Source organism: Lissotriton vulgaris, chromosome 12 (genome assembly GCF_964263255.1).
Source record: "Lissotriton vulgaris chromosome 12, aLisVul1.2, whole genome shotgun sequence".
NCBI lineage: Eukaryota > Metazoa > Chordata > Amphibia > Caudata > Salamandridae > Lissotriton > Lissotriton vulgaris.
Genome location: NC_141700.1, coordinates 516,608,035 through 516,631,391, shown reverse-complemented (window position 1 = coordinate 516,631,391; position 23,357 = coordinate 516,608,035). Strand labels below are relative to the sequence as shown.

Sequence of the window (23,357 nt, the reverse complement as noted above, 5' to 3'; positions counted from 1 at the left end):
CATCACCACCCCCTTTTTGTAAATCCTTGGAATAGGATGAGCATCTATCCTAGTGACAGCATTGAGACCTCTATAGTCCACACAAAATCTCATTTCTCTCTTTCCATCTTGGGTATGAGGTTTTGGCACAAGGACTACTGGGCTGGCCCAGGGGCTCTCTGATGGCTCCATCATTCCAAGTTCAAGCATTTTCTGCACCTCAGCCTTTATACAATCCCTGACATGGTCAGGTTGCCTGTAGATTTTATTCTTCACAGACAGACTGTCACCAGTGTCCACCTCATGGGTGCACCAGTTAGTTTGACTGGGTGTGAGAGAAAACATATGTCTAAGAGCCTGCTACACCTGTCTGCAGTCCCATTGCTGCTGGTCAGTGAGGCTGCCTGCCAAGGCTACTCCATCCACTGAACCATCATCAGGGTTTTGGGATAACAGGTCTGGGAGAGGGTCACTCTCTTCCTCCTGGTCCCCATCTGTAGCCGTGAGTAAACACATGTCTTCCCTGTCCACAAATGCTTTCAATCTGTTTACATGGAGCACCATGTGGGGGCTCCTAGGGGTGCCAAGGTCCACCAAGTAGGTGACCTCATACCTTTTGCTCCAGTATGGTGTAGGGTCCAGACCATTTGTCTTGGAGAGCTTCTGGGGCCACGGGCTCCAACACCCACACCTTCTGCCCTGGCTGGTACTCAGTCAGAACAGCCTTTTGGTTATGCCAAGCTTTCTGTAATTCTTGGCTGGCCTCCAGGTTTTTGGTTGCCTTCTCCATGTATTCTGCCATCCTGGAACGGAGACCAAGTACATAGTCCACAACATCAAGTTTAGGCTTTTTGAGAGGTAACTCCCATCCTTCCTTCACAAGACACAATGGACCCCTTACAGGGTGGCCAAACAAAAGTTCAAAAGGGCTGTAGCCAACCCCCTTCTGTGGGACCTCTCTGTAAGCAAAGAGTAGGCAGGGTAAAAGCATGTCCCATCTTCGCCTAAGCTTTTCAGGTAACCCTTTTATCATTCCCTTTAGGGTCTTGTTGAACCTTTCAACAAGCCCATTGCACTGTGGATGGTAGGGTGTGGTAAACTTATAGTTCACTCCACACTCTTTCCACATTGCTTTCAAATATCCAGACATGAAGTTGGTACCTCTGTCTGAAAGTACCTCCTTTGGAAAGCCCACTCTGGAGAATACTGCCAGTAGGGCCCTTGCCACAACAGGTGCTGTTGTGGTCCTCAGGGGAATTGCCTCTGGGTACCTGGTGGCATGATCTACTACCACCAGGATAAACCTGTGCCCAGATGCTGTTTGGGGATCCATTGGTCCAACAATGTCTATCCCAACTCTTTCAAAGGGTACCCCCACCACAGGTAGTGGTATCAGGGGGGCCTTTGTGGTACCACCTGATTTGCCACTGGCTTGGCAGGTGACACAGGAGCGACAAAACTCCTTGGTGTTTTCTGACATGTGAGGCCAGTGAAAGTGAGGGACAAGTCTTTCCCAAGTCTTGTTCTGGCCTAAGTGTCCTGCTAGGGGAATTTCATGGGCCAAGGTGAGAAGGAAGCCCCTAAATTGCAGAGGTATAACCAACCTCCTGGTAGCACCAGGCTTGGGGTCTCTAGCCTCTGAATAAAGGAGCCCATCATCCCAATATACTCTATGGGTACCTTGAGCATTCCCAGCAGCCTCAGCAGCAGCTTGCTGTCTGAGGGGTTCAAGAGACAGGCAAGTTAACTGAGCCTGCCCCAGGTCTGCCCTTGAGGGTCCCCTGTCCCCAGAAACTCAACCTGATCAGGTTCAAGCTCTTCAGAGACAGTCTCCTCTTGGATCACAGAATCAGCCTCCTGTGAGGTCTGATCCTCAACCTGGGGCAAGTGGGAAGGCACTGCCTTAACCCTCTTGCTCTTCCTCTTGGGTTGTGGTTGGTCTATAGTTTCAAGATCCACCACAGGTTCAGGTAGGCACTTCTTGGCCTGGGACCTGGTTACAGCAAGGGCATGTGCTGAAATACCTAACATCTCTGCATGAGTCCTGTACTCCACTTCTGACCATAAAGAATTCTCTAGATCATTGCCCAAAAGACAGTCAACTGGGAGGTCTGCACTTACCACAACAACTTTCTTGAGGCCATTTACCCCTCCCCAGGAGAAGTTAACAACAGCCACACTATGTGTAGTAGTGGCATTGTTAGCATTGGTCACTAGGTAATTCTCACCTAGTACAATTTGTCCAGGGTCCACAAGTTAGGTATCACCATAGTGACACTGGCACATGTGTCCCTGTAGGCCTGAGCCAGTTTCTCATTGATCAAAGGCGTCTGTGTATACTTGCCCAAAGTATTGGGACTCATAGTAGTGGGCATGGATATGTTCACATCATAGAGCAGAACTGCCTGAGTAGGGATTCTGACTAGGCCAGACTCCATCTCAGTACCCAGGGTCAACCCTACTAAACCCTTTGGTGTGTACCACCACTGCTGACTGTACTAGGGGGTGCAGGTGCCTTAGGGGCTGCAGTGGTAGGGACTGGATTTTTCTTGGTGCATTCACTACCCCAGTGTGAAACTGATTTACAGGTATTGCACCAAGGTTTCTTTGGGCCATCATTCTTCTTCTTTTTGTTTCCATTCTGGGAACCACCCTCCTTATTAGAATTATTTTGTGGGCCTGGAGAAGACTTCTGGTCTTTTTCTTTCTTATCTCCACCCTTCTGGTCTGCCTTTTTCTGATCACCACCTTGGTTCTGGTTTTTCTGCTTAACCCTGGTTCTGACCCATTTGTCTGCCTTCTTTCCCAATTCTTGGGGAGAGGTCAGATCTGAGTCAATCAGGTGTTGATGCAACAGTTGGTTCTGGCAATTAATAAGGATCTGTTCTCTCATTATAAGATTGTACAATCCTGTATAGTCTGAAACTTTACTTCCAGCAACCAACCTTCCAAAGCCTTAGTGGCACAATCAACAAAGTCAGTCCAGTCCTGAGTCTGAACTTTCTGGGTATCTCTGAACAACAACCTGTATTGCTCAGTGGTTAGGCCAAACCCATCAATAAGAGCACTCTTCAGGACAGAGTAGTTTTTAGCATCCTCAGGTCTAACAGTGAGGAGCTTATCTCTCCCTTTCTCAGAAAAGGAGTACCATAAGATTGCTGCCCGCTGTTCTTGAGGAACCTGCTGTACCATGCAGGCTCTCTCCAGAGCAGTCATCCATTTGTGGATGTCATCCCCTTTCTTGTAGGGGGGCACAATCTTTGTCAGGTTTCTATTATCATAGGACCTGTCTTTCTCTCTAGGAATAATGCTGCCACCAGTGGGTATCTCCCCACACAGTTTTTGTTCCCTTGCTAAAGCAAGTTTAGCTTGGGCCAAGGCTACCTCCTCCCTCTCTATCTGGAGTTGGACAGCCCTCATCCTGGCCCTATGCTCTTTTCTCTGATGGGAAGTCATTCCCCTTTGAGATTCCCTTGATGCACTAGAAAGGTGAGATTCCCTGGTAGGGGATCTCTCCCTTCTATTGCCTGGAAATATTCTGCTATGGAACCTGGGGAGGTGCTGGCCCTCTCCATTTCCATGTAGGTCCAAGTTGGTCTGGCTAAGCCTCCCAATTGGTACCTGGTTATCCCCTTGATCATGATCTGACTCTTCACCTTCTGATTCAGGGCCCACCTCCTCATCTTCTGGGGTGGTGTTCTCAGTATCTGGGGGATTCACTCCTTCTCCTGACCCTGAGGGAACTGCACTAGCTTTCTCAAGATCATCCTTCTCCAGGATGGCTATCAGGACAGGAATGGTAGGGTTGTGACCCTTTTTTAGCTTCCTTGCAGTGCACAAGGCACTCAAGTCTCTATGGCTGAGTTTGTCATAGCTGGAGGGTGCCTGGGTAAGGTCACCTTCCACAGGCAGAGCAATAGGTTGCTCACCTGTGCCAGACATGACTCTAGTGAGGTGTAAGTGGTGCACTTACCTACACTAAGTGTTTTCCTACTGTACCTTGCTAGTGAGTTGTAGGCAGGGTGTGCTTAGCCCTTTGATCTACAACTACTAAGTTCAGTAGAACTTAAATATGTAAGCTTTGTTTATATGTACCTATGGTACTTAATGTGATCTTTCAATTTGATAAAAAGATTGCAATGGTAAAACAACAGCAAGCTCAAATCCCAACCGCTGCACACCAATGTGAGAAGTTGGCTTGATGTATAATGTCCACAATTCTGTGGGCACCTTGTATCAGTCCAAACAATCCCTTATGGTGGTGGTTGTAAGTCAACCTTAAAAAGACAAGCTATCCTAGGGGTAGCATGGACTAAGCAGCCTTCAGGCTAAACTCAAGAGGGCATGTGAAGCCAGCTGTTTTACCATATGCAATCCTGTAATATCAAATGAAAGGACACCAAACAAGTTATATATTATAAAAATATATGTATTTATTACTAGAATAATCCTCTGTACTCTTTATGAGTATAGAAGCACAAGCGTTTAAACAAAAGCACAGTTTTACATATAAAAGTTGCACGTTTATGGATGAGGCCGGAGGCCACTCAAACCATATATTAAAACAGTGGTATAAGTATCACTTTATGAACAGTGGTAAGGCCTAGGGTCTTTGGAATCGCTGGGGCTACTCGGGACTAGCAGTGACGAAGTCGGGAGAGGCCCGCGGGACTCGGGTGCAGCGCTAAAAGCACACGCATGCACCAATGCAAAGTCAATGGTGCGTAAAAGTTATCGAGTTACAGTTTTAGGAGTCTTCCGACTGGACTAGAATTACCAAACTTTAGACTTAGATACTAGAGGTGTAATCCACTACAGGAGCACCGACGTTCATGAGTTACCTCACCCACAGGAAGCGGGTGCATAGGTGCCAAAGTGTGTCGGGTTTCGTCGTGCAGTTCGATGGTGCCTGGAGATGAAGATGCTGCAGGCTGCCAGAAGAGAAGAGTCCGGTATGATCCAAGGGTGGATCGAAGATGTAGAGTACCTGAAAGCAGAGGGGACAGAGTCTGGGTTACTAGCCAGTGACTAGGAAGGAACCAGGAAGGAACCAGGCGATGTTGGGCGCAATCAGGGGGTTGTTGTGAAGCTTGACTCTGCTGCCACGTGGACTCTGGGGCATCGATGATGACCAGGAGTGGAGCACGAGCTGTCCCACGAAGGCTCTCGCTGTCGGCTTCCGTATCGGAGCAAACAGACCTTGGCAAATGCAACCCACGCAGTATTCGAAGATCGCTTCTTACTCGGACCAGGAAGGTCAGAGCGGTGGCTCCTTTTTAGGGGAGCGAGGGCAAGTCTGGAGCAACCAGATTAGCAGTGTAAATTTCAAGGTTCGTCGGTTCTGGGGTCACTAGCCAACGAGCAAGCGACCGGACCAACGCGTCGAGCAGGAAAATGCAAAAGGGCCCCACGCTGCACCCCACGCTGCACTCAATGAGTGTGGAGGGGAGATCTTCAGTGCACAAGCTGCTCGGGCTGGGGCTTCTCAAACCCCAATGTACAGCTTCGAGGAGGCCTCGGGAGCTGCACGGTCAGCACTTCGCAGTCTTTCCAAGATGGCCGGCTCCACGCTTCACGTCGCCTCCACGGGTCTCAGATTCGCTGGGACTGTGGATCGGGCTGTTAGAAGTCAGAGAAGCTGGGTCTTGTCGATCTCTGTTGCTCGAGTTCCGGCGGGAACTGCAACAAAGCAAACCGTTGGGCGCTGGATGGTGCCTGTTTACACAGGGTGGTCACTCCTTGACCACAAGGGAGATTCTTCAGTCTTCCACGTCGAGTGGGATGTCGAAGGGTCCAGAGTTCTGGATCAAAGTTTCGTTCAGGATAATCTAATGCTCCTGGGCACAGCTCCTACCTTTATTCCAAATCAAGGGGCTGGATCACCTGCTAGGTCCCTCCTATGGGTGGAACCCAGGAAGGGGATGGTTACACCCCTTTCCCTTAGTCCAGTTTCGCGCCAGAGCTGGGACTGGAGTGTCCCAGCACCGGTTTGAACTGGACTATGCATTGGAAGCCTTGTGCTCGCCAGGCAGTGTCTAGTTTCATTCAACCCTCCCTGCTACAATCCACTATCTCCTGTCTGGGGTGGTGTAACACCTCCCTGTGACAGGATATCTATTGTCCAGGCCTCCCCTGCCGGAGTTTCGGTCAGCAACAGGAGGCCAGACTCGTGTCTGTGGCAGCAGTGTCCCTTTTGTGATGCTGGGGCTTTGGTTAGATTTAACCGCGTTTAGTTAAAGTAACATGTCTTCTCCGTCTAGAAGGGTGGAATGCTACCCCCGTTGCCAGGACTGGCGACGGGGGTAGTATTCCAAAGCGTATGACACCTTACACGACATGTTTTGATAAAGCCAAACCAGAGTTAGCAAATAACCGCGAGGATTATAATGCACTTAAGAGTATATGGTATGGCAATATCCCCGAACAGCTAAGGGAGTTGGTCCCGACAGCTGCAGACAGGCTCAGCTCATGCTAGAGCACCATCTCACATAAAACCAAGCACTCTGCCTCCAGGATTGTTAAGGCCTGCCATAGGAGTGACTTATAGGTATATATGTGTCCAGATATAGGTTTAGATATAGGTATACTATATCTAAGCAAGGGGTGATTACACGACCTTGCCCCAGCTGAGTGATCAGACAGTTGTGTCAGTTTGGATAGCCAGCCAGGGGTGGCAAAAGATATGCTGCAGCCCTTGGTAGGCCTTGGATACACCTATGCCCTGGGCACCTATAGTGCACTGTACAGGGGCTGATAAGGTGACCCAATACCCAATTGGTGATGTACCTAAAGTACATGGAGGTGAATTTAGAGAGAGAACAACAGGCTGTAGGTCTGATTAGCAGGCCCACAGCCACATTATGTCGAAAACCAGTGAAGCAAAAGCACAAATCTGGGGTGACCATAGGAAGGCAGACCCTACTCTCCTACACAGACCCACAGAGAATCGGGGCCTCTGCCATGCCCTTGTGTCCTTTAAGCTGAGCCAGTGCATGCAACCTCGTGAGTGCTAGGCTTTCAGTCTGTGATGCCTACTGCCACCCGTCACGCTGCTCAGGGAGAGGCCGAGTGACTGCTTACCCTCCAGACTAGTGCCAAACTGTGGGATAGCCGTCCTTCGAGCTCCAGACGGCGAGACTGCTGTCCTTCCAGATACTCTGCCCAGTGTCACAACTTGAGACAGCGTTTTACTTCACGTTCCAGGGCTGAGTGCCACTCCATTCGACTGCTGCCCTTTCACTTTATAGTGCTATGTGTCAGGCAATTAAACTGCTGTCTTCTAGTTTTCTTTGTGGAATATCAAGCCCTGAGACCCCTTTGGCGCGTCCCCTTTAAATTGACGGTTCACTTCATCAGTTTAGAACACGGATTAGTTCTAGCAGTGGAGTTAAGTTTAAAGCTGCAGTTGAGTTTTTGGCAACTTCTTGTAATCGTCACGTCAATGCACTGCTGTTTGTTATTATGGGGTGACTGCGTGGTACATGTGGGTTCATGATGACTGCATTCTTCGTCTGGCAGGGGATGAGGGTGTCTTGTCAGGTAACTGCCATCCACCCAGCTGGCAACTCGAAAGGCGGGTTTCAGTTGCCAGGCACATTTATTTTTGGGTTGTTGTGCCTTACTCTGATGAGAAAGAATGCATGTTCTGCCTCGTTCCTCCTCTGACACCTATTTTTTAGCGAGAGACAGCCAGGGCCCGATAGGAAAAAACTGTGATTTTAGCTTCATGAAAAGAAACTCCAAAATGTCAGACATTTGATTCACACAGATAAAGTGCTAGAAAAATAAGGAATGCCAAAGCCAGTAGGTCTCGTATTTGAATGACACAGGTTTACCAGCTGAACAACCTTAGCAAATACATATCTGGATCTTTGATAATAGGTTGTTCATTACATTATAGGAGATATTTCCCTGATGAAGGGCTTGTCTTGAAATGCTTTGGGATTCCAAATAAATGTATATGAATTTCAACTGTAGTGTGCGGTTTAACAGTTCGGATAAAATGCTTTAAGGGCAATACAAATGCTTCAAAATCAATAAAGAAGAATTGATGATTATAGGATACTCATTGACTACAGAGCGATTACTATTCCAATAAATAAAAGAAAGAAAAGCCTCAAGATTTCCTGAATTGGAGTACAAAGTGAGGAAACTATTCTTCTCAGAATAATGTTATTGTTGTGTTTCCCGGAGAAGTGTCATGCTAAGTATACTTTCTGCCTCCGATACCATTGGAGTTAGTACAGCAGTTAGGTAGCGTTAGTGAGCAACAAGCAGGATCACAGTTATGCACCAGTTCCAGCCAAGTAACTAACCCCCAGGGATATAGGTGATCTAGATAGTGAGCAACAAATGCATTACATGGTGCAGGGTTCAGTATGGGCAAGTCGAGTGGAGGAACAATGCTATTGAGAGACCATTGACTGCATGGGGACATGGAAGCAGATCAGTTGTATGTAGAGTGTGTAACCCATGGCAGAAAGAAACACATCCCAACTTAAGCATGGCACTCAGACAATTATCTACAGGCAAACTGAGCGTGTAGCATGATCTCAAATCATGTTATCAGCAGTTTAGGGCGTGTTAGATGGTGGGATCACTGAAAGGGACCTTGATTGTAAACTACTTGATTACTTGTCTGAAGAAGGAGCACCAGAGTCATCAATGGCTTTAGGGCAATCGAATCACATGGATGAGATGCAGTGGACAAGGTTGTGACTCTCTCCAATTGTGATTGAGCTGGTGAAGGAATACTGGTGACAGTCTGTCTGGAGGAAGTCCTGCTGGAGGAGTGGCGCCCAAGGAAGGCTGATCGCCTCCAGGTGTAAAGAATAGCACTGTTCTTTTCAGGTGTAGATTGGTGTTGCTCCATCCAATCCCATTATCAGCTGGTTCCATGTGGTATGCGCGCTGATTTGCCATTACATTTAGTTTCTGCAGAAATGGCTGACAGTACTTGTATCTAATTATCTTCAGCTTTCTTTTTTCACTTTTTCACTCCGGTAGGAAGTGTGGCAGCGCAGCACTGCAGTCGTGTAGTCCGGGAAGATCATAATCTGGGCATTCACATGAGACAGGTGACCTGCTCGCATGACAGCCCCTTGTATTTCTTAATTGTCTTTGAAGTTTATGGTCCTGGGAACTACAGCCCTGGGGGGAGGAGAATTCCAGGCGGGCACTCAGTGAGCACACTCAACAGTGAAGAAGGGGGAGAGACCCGTAGGTGCGAACTGAGAAGAGAGACAGTATTATATGAATCTTGTGAGGTTGCTATCTGTAGGAAAATGCCCCTTTTTGCATGGTTACCCCCCACGTTTTGCCTGACATCTGATGCAACCTGACTTGATGTGCCCTGGGTCCCTATCAACCAGGTTCCCAGTGCCTGTGTTCCATCCCAAAAATGGCATTTTTGTACCCACAATTGCAGCATCCTTGGCCACAGGTAAGCCCCTTGTAAAAGGCACCATGGGTACAAAGGGCACTGTGACCAAGGAGGGCCTCTAAGGGCTGCATCACCTATTGTGCTAGCCTTAAGGGCCCCGTGCCTTAACACCTACGCATTGCCATTGCAGGCTGCGTGTTTTGGTGCAGAGAAAAGTGAAGAGTCGACTTGGCACACATCCCTATGTGCCATGCCTGCAACACACTGCCGGAGGCCTAGGTAAGTCACCCCTCTAGCAGGGTGCACTAGCCCTCAATTGAGGGCACAATGCTTGATCCCTGTGCCCCTACAGTGTCTAAGTCCATTCTTAGGCTCTATAAGTGTAGTAACGCCATGAAGAGTATATGGTCTAGGATTTGGTCCTTTCAAACTCCACAGCTCCACAATGGTGTTACTAAAAACTGAGAAGTTTGTTAGCAAACTTCTCAGCACACCTACACTGATGCCAGTGTGGGGTTTAATGTAAAATGCACTCACAGTGCATCTTAAAGATGCCACCTGAAAATTAACCAACCCTGGGGTGGGTCCGGAATAGCTGCCCGCCATTTGCCACCACTGGACAGGTTTCTAGACCCCTGGGTCCAGAGCCTCCTCTCTCTGGGTTCAGAAACATAAGTTTCTAAGTAGCCCTGGGGGGTCTTTTCAAGTGTACTCCTGTGGTAGATTAGGAATTAAAAGAACTGAAGTCAGAAGGTAACATTTTGGACTAGGACAAGCTAGGTTAGTGTATGAGACCTGCGCTCCATCGTAGTCAGTATCAGATTGCCCAAGGTCCTGTTCTATTGCAACCACTGACTATCATTGGGGCTTTGTGCGTCTTGCCGCTGTTTTTACTAAATTCATAACTGTTCCCCTTTATTGGATTTTTGTCATTTTGGTGCCCTTTTGCTTATTACATTGTATTCTATTTTTCACATTCGTTTAAGGATTTTAATTTTTTCTGCATTTTGACTTCATTACTGTTTTAGTACTACATAAATACTTTACACGTTGTCTCTAAGTTAAGCCTGCCTGTCCTGTGCCATAAATGCCCCGGTTACTTACCAGTAATCTTCATTACTCCGAGTATAGTCTTCCTCGCCACATGACTTACATAGTGAGCTTCAGCTCCACACCAGAACCCTCCAAAGCAAAAGTTAGCCTCCCATGCCTCCCATCCCTTCCCAATATGGCCGACCCTTTACCACCTGACCTCTATAAGAGGCGGGCCGGCCCAACCATCGGCCTGAAACAAACATGAAGCCGATAGCCAGACAGGGAGGGAGGGGTGGGAACTCATGTGGTGAGGAAGACTATACTCGGAGTAATGAAGATTACCGGTAAGTAACCGGGGCATTACCTCCTCGTTCGTCTTCCTAGCCACATGACTTACATAGTGAGCACATACCAAAGCCAAGCGGCTTCATGGAACACACAAGAATCAACAGACCAGAAGGGGATGACCACGAAAGAGGGCAAACCCAACAGACCAGTACGAGTGGAAGGACCACCCAGGAGAGAGGCAACCACGAGTAGGAGAACCAACCCGGGACCGAAGACACCGGGAAGGCCGAAAAACAAACCGGACCCCAGAGACACCAAGAGTCGCCAGGAAAACCGCCCCAACCGAAGGAAGGCAGAGAAAGGCACGGGACTGGACCGCACCGAACCAAAAAGGCAACAGCAACCAGGGCCAGAACAGAAATGAGCAGGCCCGACCAACACACCAGGGCAGCCCAACAGGCAGCACAAAGTGAGAGGGGAACAAAAGGCCAAAGAGAGGAACCGAATGAACAGAGGACATCCCCACCACAGCGACCCAACAACAAAAAATCACCAGTGGAAAGAGACAACCAGGCCGCCCAATACAGCAACACCGCAAGGGCGACCAGAAAAACTGGGAAGCGGCACCAGAGCCATCCAACAGACAGGCAAGAGCCGGAAGAATGGAAAAGGGAGCCAAAAAGAGACAGAAGGGGGACAAACCCCCGTCAAACAAAGGACCCCCGGAAAGGACCGCGACTCCAAGGAGAAAACCCAGGCAGGCACCCAGGAAAGGAGCCAACCAGGCAAAGGCGAAAAAACTGAAAACCCACAGGCCCGCCCACGGCCAGAAGGGAGTAGAAGAGGCAGAAAGAAGCCAATCGGCCAGGCACGGGAACACCCCGCACAGGGACCAAGCAACCTGCCCAGGAAGAAACACAAGAAGGGAGCGAGTCGCCGAAGTGAGCACCCAGGCGGGCAAACAGACAGCCAGCCCACAACCAGGCCCAGCCCAGCGAGAAAAAGAAGAACCGACAGGCACAGGAGCGCGGCAGCAACACACCAAAGGCGTGAAGGACAGAAGGGCAGGGCGAAGACGAGCCCGAGCCATGACAAAATACCCAGGGAGCCACCAGAGCCAACAGGACCCGGGACCCCAAAACCAGGGTAAAGAAACGAGGACACACCCACACCGGAAGCGCAGGACCCCGCCAGGGAATCCCATAGCACCGCTGGAAACAAAAACAGCCAGCAGGCAAAGGGACCCCAGGAAGCGCAAAGCCGGGAGCCCAAACAAGAAGGCCGAAGCCAAAAAAACGGAGATCCAAAGGAAGCAGGCAGGGCCAGACGGACCCAGGAGACTCCCAAACCAGGCACAAAGAGAGGCCCGACCCAAAGACCACCGGAGGAGAGGCGATGAGAACATGAGCACCCAGGGTCAAAAAAGCCGCAGCCAAAAAATGACCCAGGCAAGGACAGTACCAATGCGCCAAAGAAACAAAAGGGGCGAACCCCGCACACACCCCGGAGCACGAGGCAGGGGACAAACTCACCACAGGGACCAACAAGCCCCAGCAAGGCAGGGGAAAACCCCAGAGAAACCAAGGAACGGCAAAATAGAAGCCAGACGGGAAAAACGACCACAGGGAAACCACCGACCCAGCACAGACCGGGAACCCAAGCATGGCCAAAGGAAGGCACCACCAACACACGGGCAGGAGGAACCCAACACACTCAGGAGACAGAGCGGGAAGAGTCGGGGGAAAAAGAACCAAGGAAAAGGCCAGAGGCACCGAGACCAACAGGAAGGGGAGGATCATCGCAAGGATAGACAGGGGCGAGAAAACACCGCCAAGCCACAAGACCCAAACCACGACCAGAGGAAGGCCCCACCAAGGCAGACAACCCCAACCGGGAAACCCACGAACAGGACCCGGAGAGAAAGCATCAGCGAAACCGCCAAAGCGACCCCGCAACAAAGAGGCAGGTGCCAAAACCCCGGACCGACCAGGCAGGCACCACACAAAGGAAGCAGAGCCACCAAAGGGCCAAAGCTCCAAGGGCACCGAAAGTCCGGAAGAGAAGGATCGCAACAAACACCCGACCCCCAGGGGGCAAGGAGAAGCAAGGAGACAGCAGGAAGCCGACAGGAAAAAGGGCGCAAGAGCCGCCCGCCGAGACAGGGAGGGAGCGGCAAAGCAGCGGACCCCGACAAGACCAGGAGAGCCCTCCAGGAGCAGAAACAGTCAGCAAGAAAACACTGATGCTGCCCAGAGATGGACGGACAGACCCCCAACAGCAGGAAGCCCACAACAGACAAGCCGTAGCCCACAGCCCCCGGAAAACCCCGGAGGACGGACAATAAGGAACCAACCGGGACCGACCCCACACAAAAACAGCGGGGACAGGAGTCCACAGGACAAAAGGACCACAGGCCCAAAGCCCGGAAGGCAACACAGCAAGCACGAAGCAGAGGCCCCACAACCCAATGCCACAGGCGCCGAAAATCAAGCAATCCATAAATGCACCACACAAGGACACACTCAGAACAATGGCAGGGACCGAACCCCGGCCTGAGAAAGGCGGGTACCATCCAAGGTAAAAGACACACCACCGAGCCAAAGCACCATGGACCCAAGCCAAACCAAGGAACCCTGCGAAAAAGGCAGAGAGAGCAACCCAATGGGAGACGCCAAACATGGAACGCCACACGAAATCTCGTGTCAACCCAGCGCAGGGACCATGCAAATCCACACTGCATATATCCAGTACCAGGAAATGTGTCGCTGGAGCGAGCACTGAGGAAACATGGAACCCACAACGAATACGCGTGTCAACCACTGGCAAACTGGCAACCCCAGAGCGCCCAGGGGGCAGCCGAAGCGAACACGCCCCAAGAGCACCCGCCGAGTAAGCGAACCACACAGGAGGAAGAGAGCGTAAGGGGAGCCCGGAAAAGGAGCAGGTGAAAAACACCGTCCGAAAGCCAAACGCCGGGGGACAAGGGCACAGCAGAAGCGGGACCCAAACCCAGGCCAGTGCAAAGCGCTGAAAAACAGACGAACAGTGCAACCAAATCCAAAGGGACACACAACAATGACCCCAGAAGGAAGAAAGGCAGAGAGAACCCGCCAGGAGCAGAGCCCGTGACCAAGAGGCCGAAACACAGGACCCCACAGCGGAAGCAGTAAACCACTGAGCCACCAGCACATAGCCCCAACGGAATGCGAGAAGCACCCCCCAAAGGAGCCCTAGCAGGCAGAAAAAGAAGAGAGAACAAACACCGGAAAAGCCCAATGCCGCGCCACGAACAGTGAGACAGCAGGAGCGGCAAAAAAAACCAACACGAGGAAGAGCAGCCACCACAACCGCCAGGACACAGCGCCAAACCAGGGAACCAAGCAACCAAAGGAGGAAGCAGAGGACCCACCAAGACAGAGCACCCACAAAGCGGAGCACAAGCAGGAGGCGAATACCCAGCACACGTGAAACCAGAGTAAAAAAACACACAAGGCCACACACAACGTGACACGAAGCAGGCCACAGGAAGAAGCGAGGCGGCCACCCAACCAGGACCCCAGGAGCAGTGCCACAAGCAGCAAAAGGAGCCCAAAAAAAGCGACAGCAGAGCGCAAACCCAGTGGGTCTTTACAGAGAACGAAGTGGCGAGCCCAAAATTCCCCAGTCTGCAAGGACAGCCGCGGAACACGGAAGGCCATCAAAGAGGGATGCCACGGCTCACACCGATCCCCGAGGCATACAGCAGAGACAGTGCACAACGAAGCGAGAGGGAGTACACACAGCCACGGAGGTGGCCACACCCCCACGGAGGCAGAGCCAGAAAACGCGAGGACAAGCGGCACCCCTCCCCCTAGAAGCCCGGACCGCCCAGCGCGGGAAATACACGGGAAGAAGAGCCACACCGGAAAGGCAAACGGCAAGAACAGAACAGGGAACAGCCCCGCAGCCGCCCGCCAGCCCCAACGGACCGAGAGCGCAGGGAGCACCGCCAAAAAAAAGAACACAACCCGAAGGAAGCGCACACAGAAACGGTGAGTGCACCAGGGGCCCGCAAATGTAATGGGGGCGCAGCCACGGCACGCAGGGCAAACCGCCGGGTTAACCATTAAGCCCCTGACCCAACCAAGCTTGACGGTCCGTATGGAATCGAAGCCATAAGCTCCTGAGAGCGAGAATCAGCCCTTGAACAGACTCGTGGGGTGCCTGTAGGAAAGCGGACTCGACAAAATCAATGCACCTTAATCAAGAAGCCAGAGCGCGGCAGGCCACGCGCACAGGGGTCAGACAGTTAGCAAGCTACCCGTGGCGAGGACAAGAGAAGCAACACAGCTCTCATGTCCTGCTTATACGAAGGAGTACCGGGGGGGCTAAAAAAGCAAGGACTGAAACACACGCCGGGACCACGCGCAGCAGAGGGGCAGGCAGCGCTCGGAAAAATAAAGAGTATGCAACAGACATACCCCAACCCAAACCAAGCCACCTGAACAGGGACACGAACCCTGGGCCCCCAGTACAAAAACCTGATGCTCAACTGAGCTAACCAGGTACATGAGCCACAGCACCGCGGAGTTAAGACAAAGCCATAACAGAGACAGTGCGAGGCGCGGGGCAAATGGGAGCAGAACAACATAGTCCCAGACCACACCGCCCGCCCCCCCCTATTGACCCTTGGCTCGCTAAGGCAGAGCCTAACCAGCCCCAAAAGAGACCGGGGGAAGGAAGGGGAGAGGTCCAAAAGCCCCGGAGTCCGCTAGCGCAGGACCACCACCAAGGACCCATGTTCCTGCAACAGCAGGAACCACTTACCTGAAGACGCATCTGGAGAGTAATGACGCGCAGAACAAAAAAAACAGGCTGATGGTTGGGCCGGCCCGCCTCTTATAGAGGTCAGGTGGTAAAGGGTCGGCCATCTTGGGAAGGGATGGGAGGCATGGGAGGCTAACTTTTGTTTTGGAGGGTTCTGGTGTGGAGCTGAAGCTCACTATGTAAGTCATGTGGCGAGGAAGACTAACGAGGAGGTAATATGAGGTTGTAGATCTCAGGTTGAAGGTTCACCCTGACTAGTTTTGTGATTTTTATTTGAGTTGTGTATTTACCGCCCTCGACTAATAACCACGTTTCTTGCACTCCTTATTCAATGGAATGCCTTCATCTTCTTGCGTTTGTCCCTCCCTTGAGCATAGCCTAATTTCCATCCTTTTGATTGGCTGCTTTGTATTCTTCTGCTGCTCACTTTTGGCGGGGCTTCTTTTTTAGGTTAAGCACTCCATGAGGTTGAATCTGTTTTTCGCCTCTCTCCGTGTGCTTCTCCCTCACTCCACCTCTGTTGCTTGCTCTCTCTCATGTGCTACTTGTCCCTTCCCCCACGACTTGCTTCTCTGTTGCCCTCCGCACCCCGGTCCGTTTTTATTTTTAATTTGCATTCAAGCACTAAGAAAGGTTTTTTTTCCGTTTGTTTTTTGATGTATGTGGCATCTACCATCTTGAAATGGTAAACCCAACTGGCAACAGTGATCGCCTCATGGCACCTTTCTTTTTTGCCGATGTGGTGCAGTATCGTTACGTGTCTGTCCCCCAACCCCATTAAGATGTTGTTTGGGTCTTTTGTGCCACTACTTTTAACATAATCTTTGAAACGCACTGGCCTGATGACTCCGGAAGGAGAAGGCCACACCTCCTCCCACAAACTGAAGAAGCGTAAGGAGACAAGGTAGCAACTGAAGCCATCATCTTCTTTTAGGTCAAGCATTTCGAAAGTGAATCTTTCAAATTGCATTGACGTGCTAGGAGGGGATTGCGTGGTGTACTTATTATTATTCTGTGTATTTCTAGTTTTTTTTTTATTATTTTACTTTAGTATGAGGCTAGTTTGAAATAATATTAAGGTGTAGTATTCGGTCTCTGCTCCTGGCTGTTCCGTCTATGATGGCCTCATTATTTGGGGTTATTGGGTTGCGTAGTTCCAGTAATTCACCTCTATTCGGATTTACCGGTTATTCGAACAGCCATATAATTGCAAACTCTTGATGCAGAGACCAGCCTATAAATCTGTAAGGAGAGGGCAGCTGCGCTTCTGAGCCCACATCCGCTCATCAGGAAAATCGAGACGCCCTCAACACATTCGGTGAAGTCGTCACGTCTCCGATTTTAAAACTAGTTCACAATGTTCTAGCCGGCTCTTCGCAACACGCTTGCTCAACCCATTGAGGCATTTCAGACACCCGCCTGAGGTAGAGCGTCACTAGAAGGGCCACTCCCGCTCGTGGCAGGCGCCAGCCAGCGCCATGATGGCGTTTATATATATTTTTACGCCTATGTTGAAGATATCAGGTCATTATCGGGCACAGGTTCTGACACGCTTGTGTACCACAGAGAGAATTGTTGTATGTTCGCGAGTTGGCCCTAGATTACTTTGTGCACTTTTAGCCACACCCTCTATTATTTTTTTAATAAAATAATAATCGCTCCCCTGGCGTTCCTTCTGGAGCTCGTGGTTCTTGGCAGGGCGACGGCTTCGTTTATTTTTCTTCCAGTGTGTCAAGGGCAGCGGAGTTTATGGTCATACTTACAAAATCTCATTACACTTGTATTCCCTGCGCCACTGCTCTCTTTTCCTCCACCCCCGAGCCTGAAGTTTGAGGGCAGCAAGCATACATTGTCGAGCAGTGAATGTGCAGAGCGCACTCAAGCAGGTGTGTGCACAGAATTCACATTCATTGTCATTTATGTACGGAGGAGGTGGACGTTTTCGTAGATGCAGTAAAAAAGCAGACCTAAGGCCCCAAATGGACGACTGGAGAGTTAATAAGCAGAACCTCGGCAAAATGAAGCAATGCAGGCGCACAAACCGAGGGAAGAAACAGCTGCGCCCCATGGACCATTGGTTGGATGCTCGGCTTCCCTGTGTTCTCGAGTGGGGTAATAAACCTGTCCCCAGAGGCTCACAAAGTTCGGTCAACCTATGGGAGCGGCGTCCGCGTCTGTTCCAGAGCTCTGGAAACGCTCCTGCAAACCAGGCCGATTGTTTGTAGGGTCATTCATTTTTGGGGAAAAAACATAAAAACAGTGCACATTATTATTGTTTTGTTTACAGCGAACAATGCTGAGAACTGCCCGAGTTTTTTCTATTGTATCATAGTGTATTGTTCATATAGCGGCTCCTCCTATCCAGTGCTTGATTTTAAAATAAATAAGTGCCAGGGCAGTCGTCTGGGGGCCACTGCCGCTTGCCCCACACATTGCCACACAACACAACTACCAACCATCACACTCCTGCAAGTGTGACAATTCTGACTCTTCCAGGCCTCCACAGGTGGGTGGGAGATTATAGACATTTTTAATGTTTATTGAATTAATAATTGACTCTTGTTGTGGTCATGTCTAAATTAACCAGACAGTGCTATGTTGTGACAGTGTGTCACAAGTGCCGGTGTTGACAATTAAGTGCCGGTGCCAATCACCGTAAACCACCGGCTGAAATTAAGCACTTCTCATACCACGTCATGAGTTGTCTAGGGTGGGGTGACCAACTGGCAACAGGGCAAATTCTGGACAGCGATGGTAAAAATTCTGGATAAAGGGTCAAAATTCATGACAAAAGGAAATGTTTATGGACATATCCATGGACTTTGCACGATTATAGAATAGACAGCTGACAGAAGGACAAGCCAAAATAGGTTTATGTTCTTAAGATTGTATTATTACACATTGGAGTATTGAGAAAGCATTCACAAATAGCTGGACAGATTTAAAGAAGAAACCATATACACTCCAAGCAGAATCTGACAGGCGACACAAGGCAGATTTCACAGTTCTACCCCCGTACCCTGAATAATAGTGCCAGAAGCATCGCTCTGTTCCTGAACATGAACTTAGAGTTCACAGGCACTATTAGAGTGTGTGAAAAAGTGAAGGAAATGATGGTGAGAAAGGAGAAAGGGCTAGATGCTGAGAGGGCGAGAGAAAAAGTTTGAACAGTGAGAGTGAACTGTGAGAGAAGAGTAAAGCAAGCAAGGGCCTGCCAGCTGAGAGGAAGAACAGATGGTGAAAATAGAAAAGATGACAACAGAAGAATATGGAGCAAAGAAAAGAGCAAGATACAGAAAAATGGTGAGAGTGACAGAGAAGGTTGAAAAGAGAAACAAAAGGTTGATGGGATATATAAAAGGGGAGGAATGGGGAACCAAGAAAAGCATGTGGTGGGAAGAGAGGCAGAGACAAATGGATAGGTAGGGGAGACGAGGGAACAGATAGCGAAAAGGGAACCAAGAAGTGAAGAGGTTGAATAGGGAGTGAACAGAGAGATTGTGCGAGGTTTCACTTTGTAACTTGCTGTCACCTTACAATCCCAATTTCAATGTATTTAAAAACATGGTGCTACTCTTCTCTCTGATGTGACGCAGCACAGCGATTTCACTTACAGTGCTGTGTTACGTGAAATATTAGTAAATATATCCCTCAAACGTTTGGCACACTTGTCCAGACTTAAATATTGTTGTGGTCCTTGTACAGTGCTCCTTTGCCTTTTGGCTAGAGTTGCGCTTCTGAAACGGCATATACATACATACAGGCTGCAAAATTGCTTTTTCTTAACAGTGATTTTCTAAGAATGATGGAGAAATCCGTCCAAGGTTCCAGCCAGGAACATTTGTCTTGCAGGTTACAGTGTAGAGCTTGAAGATTTTGGGATTAGAGCACATAAGTCATGTTACCTAGGCATTTCTCCTTGTGCTGTTTATTCTACATTAACTGGAAATGTTGAAATAAAAACTTTACAGAAACACAGATTACAATAAAATTAAATCCCTCCGTTCATAGAATATGCCTTCCTACCAGCCCATCCCACAATCAGCTGAAGTGCTTTTACCTCAGGGCCTGGGACACTGCACAGGCTGCATAAATGATAGCTACGCCTCTGTCAGAGCTGGCTTTTGTACTGGTGCCAGATGGTGTGAGAATCTTTGTTGTGGCCTCCCTCCCCCAAAGACCTCCTTCACTAAAGCATTCAATCAGTACCACCCTCAAATGGTGCCCTCATCTCTACACAGGGGCGGCTCTTCCATTAGGGCGGAGGAGCGTTGCCCCACTGTTTCTCGCAGCACGAGAAGCAGAAACATGAAATGGTATTTTAAATACCATTTTATGTTTCTGCTTCTCGCGCTGCGTGAAAGCAGATGCCTGGTTGGGGGAGGGTGGATGGGCGGGTCACAGAAAAGTGGCTTGCCCAATGTTGTGGGCCCTGACTGTTTGGTCGTCCCTCTGGGGCCGACCAAACCAGTCATGCACACTCTGCATTTTCTCTATGTACGCTGCATGCAGCCTACATAGAGAAAATGGCCTCCCTACAGGCGCCCGGCTGTGCGCCGTCCTCACCAATCATAACGCAGCCATCGTAGCATTGTGATTGGCTTGGGGAGGGGAGGGAGGGTGCCTGTCCTGAAGCAGCAGAAAAACGCGGGACCCGGCCAGGAGCAGAGGTTGCGCATGACCCAGTTTATACATAATTATTATTTTCCAAAAGTACCCTATTTATCAACCTTAAAATAATAAAAAAATTGAGAAAAACAATAAGGCTGCTATTTGATTTTGGTTCATAACTCACTGTGCTATATTAGGACTGTATCTTATGAATTGCAATTAACAAAAAGGTCCCTATGCCAAAAACAGTAACCCACTGAGCTGTCTACATAAAAAAACAATTTGATCTGCATGTTACACATTGTGCTTCGCTTGAGGCACGCGGTATCCCTCTGTGCTACTTTATGAGAAGTCAAAACTCAGACAAGACAAAACTCAGATGTCTCAATCAGACATATTAATCACCAGAGATAAATGTATGTTTTTAGCCTATAAATTGCTGGCACACAACAGATCTGAAGTCTGTACCTTTGACCCTGTAATAAGTGCCAAAATGCATCCCTCCAACACACACACACACCTCCCCAGAGCTTGAGAGCTTGACCCCCTGGTGAGCTGACACCACCCTCTGAACAAAAGAAGAATGCCATGCCCTGGGCTGTGGCAGGAGGAGTACCAGCAAATGCTGTAACTGCACAGAGAGGCCCATTATCATTCTGTATGTGATAATCAGCTGCAGTCAGAATAATAATGGGCCAATAGCAGTCTGCCAGGTCGGGAGGGTCTGCTGCAGTTCAAGCAGGAATGCGAGTTGACCCCTGTAGTGAGAGTTACAGAACTCTGAGGCTGCTTGCAGGGGGACAGTGCAATGTCCAGAATTATGGACAAAAGGTGGCCGTGAAAGAGATCAGCAGGGACAAGAGCTCAAATAACGGCTGGTCCGTGAAATTTACGGACGGTTGGTCACCCTATACCAAGGGTGCCTAGTTTTGATTCCACCGCTTTCACCTATCTCCTCTCACTCTTGCAGGTTCTTTATTTCCCCTGATTTCCACCTTTGCCAGTGTCACCAGTCCTTCCCGTCATCGTGTCTCTTGCACTGGATCAAAGCTTGTGGATGAAACATAGGATCTGGTTTCCACAATGAGTTCTGGTGCCCTTCAGCGGCACAGCTCAGTCCAGTGTTTGGGGCTGGGGTGAAACCATCTGTACTCACCCTGTCTTATCCTCGCTATTGTGTGCGCTGTGCTGCGGTACACATTAATTTGTTGCAGACCATATCTGATAAAGACTTCTAGCTGCAGTTTCCTTACCTTTGAATTTCCCAGGCGTCAGGCTGGATCCGGAAACTTTTGCTGAGCAATACCCCTTCGTGCAGCGTCGGGTGGCTCCATTCGGCTCCTCATGACGTCGTTGGTAGCGTCTTTAATGACGTCCCAGTGCCTATATGTAGGCGCCATCCAGGCGCGCAGACATCAGTTCTTTTCTTTCCGTGCCAGTTAAGCGCTGATCCGGGAAGAGCTACCCCTCTGCTGCTTTTTGGCAGGTTTTTTCCTCGACTTTTGTTGAATTCAAATTTTGCTCCACTTCGTGTGCAAGTGATGTCTTCGAGGAAGACAAGTTTCAAGCCGTGCGGTGGCTGTAACTGCACAATGTTGGTCACCGATCCCCACCTTGTCTGCCTCTGGTGTTTCGAGCTCGACCACGACTTGAAGTCGTGCTCGGACTGCCGGGCCATGGCTCCGAAGGCCTTGAGCGAGAGAGCAGTGAAGCTCCTTGTGGCCCGGCAGTCGACACCATCCCGCATTTAAGCCCGTAGCAGAGTGTGGAGGGGTAGGCTAGGGAGGGCGGCGGGACTGTTCATCGAACAAGGTCAATCAGTGATGACGTGACAGATAGGTGGAGAGTATAATGGAACGATGTTACCAGATGAGTGAGGAGGGGTGACATGGCAGTCACACAGAACAGGCAGTGATTGGAGAGCATGTTGTGGCTGTTCTGAGTCAGTGTACGTTAACAACACTTGTGTAGTTTTAGTTTGTTTCTATGTAAGTTAGATCGGCATTGAAATATAAACATGTTAACTCTAAACTGGATTGTCTTACACTCTTTATACCATTTCACCAAAAATTCAATTTGACACATTACCCATAGTACAAAAGTTAGAGAGCTCATTCACTTGGAATCTGAAAAGTGAAAGCTTATATCTTCTTTTACTAGTCCCTCTCGCTGTGATGAATCACATAGTGAGGCCCCTGTGCCTCCATTCACAATCCTATCCCAACGAATAAACCCCCACCCTAACTTTGTGTTCTTTTTTTTGTGCATCAATCTTCATTCATGACAGGCGCGGAGCGCGTTCTCTATCGATTGGGCAGCCCTGTATTGACACGTGGTGAATGTGATTTTGGGAGCGGCATATTTGAATTTTGCAGCTGTGATTCTGTGGGTGATTCGGAGGCCGATTGGGTAAGTGCTGTTCTTTCCCCCGGGCCTGGGACAGGCGCGGTGCGTCCATTGGGGCGTAGGGGCGTAGCCCCACGGAACCACCGCGCCGCTGCGTCGTCACTGAAATAAAAATATAGAATGATCGCGCTACCCGCCGGCCGGGAATCCGGGAGACACCCGACTTTTCCGGAGTGTGCAGGGGGTTTGGGGGGGGGGGGGGCTGGGCCTGCTGCCGCTTGAGTGACAGTCCACTCAGCTGCAGCAGTACTGCGCTAGTGAATGTTTGGGCGGAAACTAGCCCAAGCATGCGCAGATAGTTTCCCTGCTGAAGTCCCCCTTAGAGAGAGGACCAGGGGGCGGGCCGCAGCCCCCGGGGTTCTAAAGGGCGACTGGGCGAGCAGTCATAGTGCCCCCCTAGCCAATCCTGGCGCTGCATGTAGCGCCAGGATTGGCTGGTCCAGTGGTCCACGTGCAGGCCAATCACTGTGTGACTTCGCGCCATCCTCTACCGTAACATACATTAAGTACATATGTCACACTGTGTGTGTGTGGGGAGGGGGAGGGGGGTTCGCTTCTGCCTCCCAAGCAACATCAGAGGCTGCCCTCTTCAGTGACTATCAGCTCATTACAAAAAGAGATCGCATGGGAGAAAGCGGGGATTCCCATTTTGGTGTGAAGTTGAAGAAATGTATACATGACTTTGGGCTCAATATGTATGTTCCGATTTTGGTGTGAAGTTGTAAAAATGTATACATGACTTTGGTGTGAATATGTACCATCAAAACTGCAGGGCCACACCAAAGGGGAGAGGATGTGGTCTGACGGTTAGTGCGGCCGACTTTGGTGCTGTGAAACCAGGTTCGAGCCT

The 23,357-nt window shown here is 49.8% G+C and overlaps 1 protein-coding gene and 1 non-coding gene across 3 annotated transcripts in view; one reads left to right on the top strand and one right to left on the bottom strand.

The window, feature by feature from the left end:
* Nucleotides 1-23,357, top strand: part of VAC14 (VAC14 component of PIKFYVE complex) — a 1,981,056-nt gene that overhangs the window by 1,943,549 nt on the left and 14,150 nt on the right. The gene's annotated exons all lie outside the window — the stretch shown is intronic.
* On the bottom strand, nt 13,356-13,462 carry LOC147677646 (U6 spliceosomal RNA). Its single transcript, XR_015303248.1, has one exon. It is a non-coding gene; the product is annotated as a U6 spliceosomal RNA (small nuclear RNA).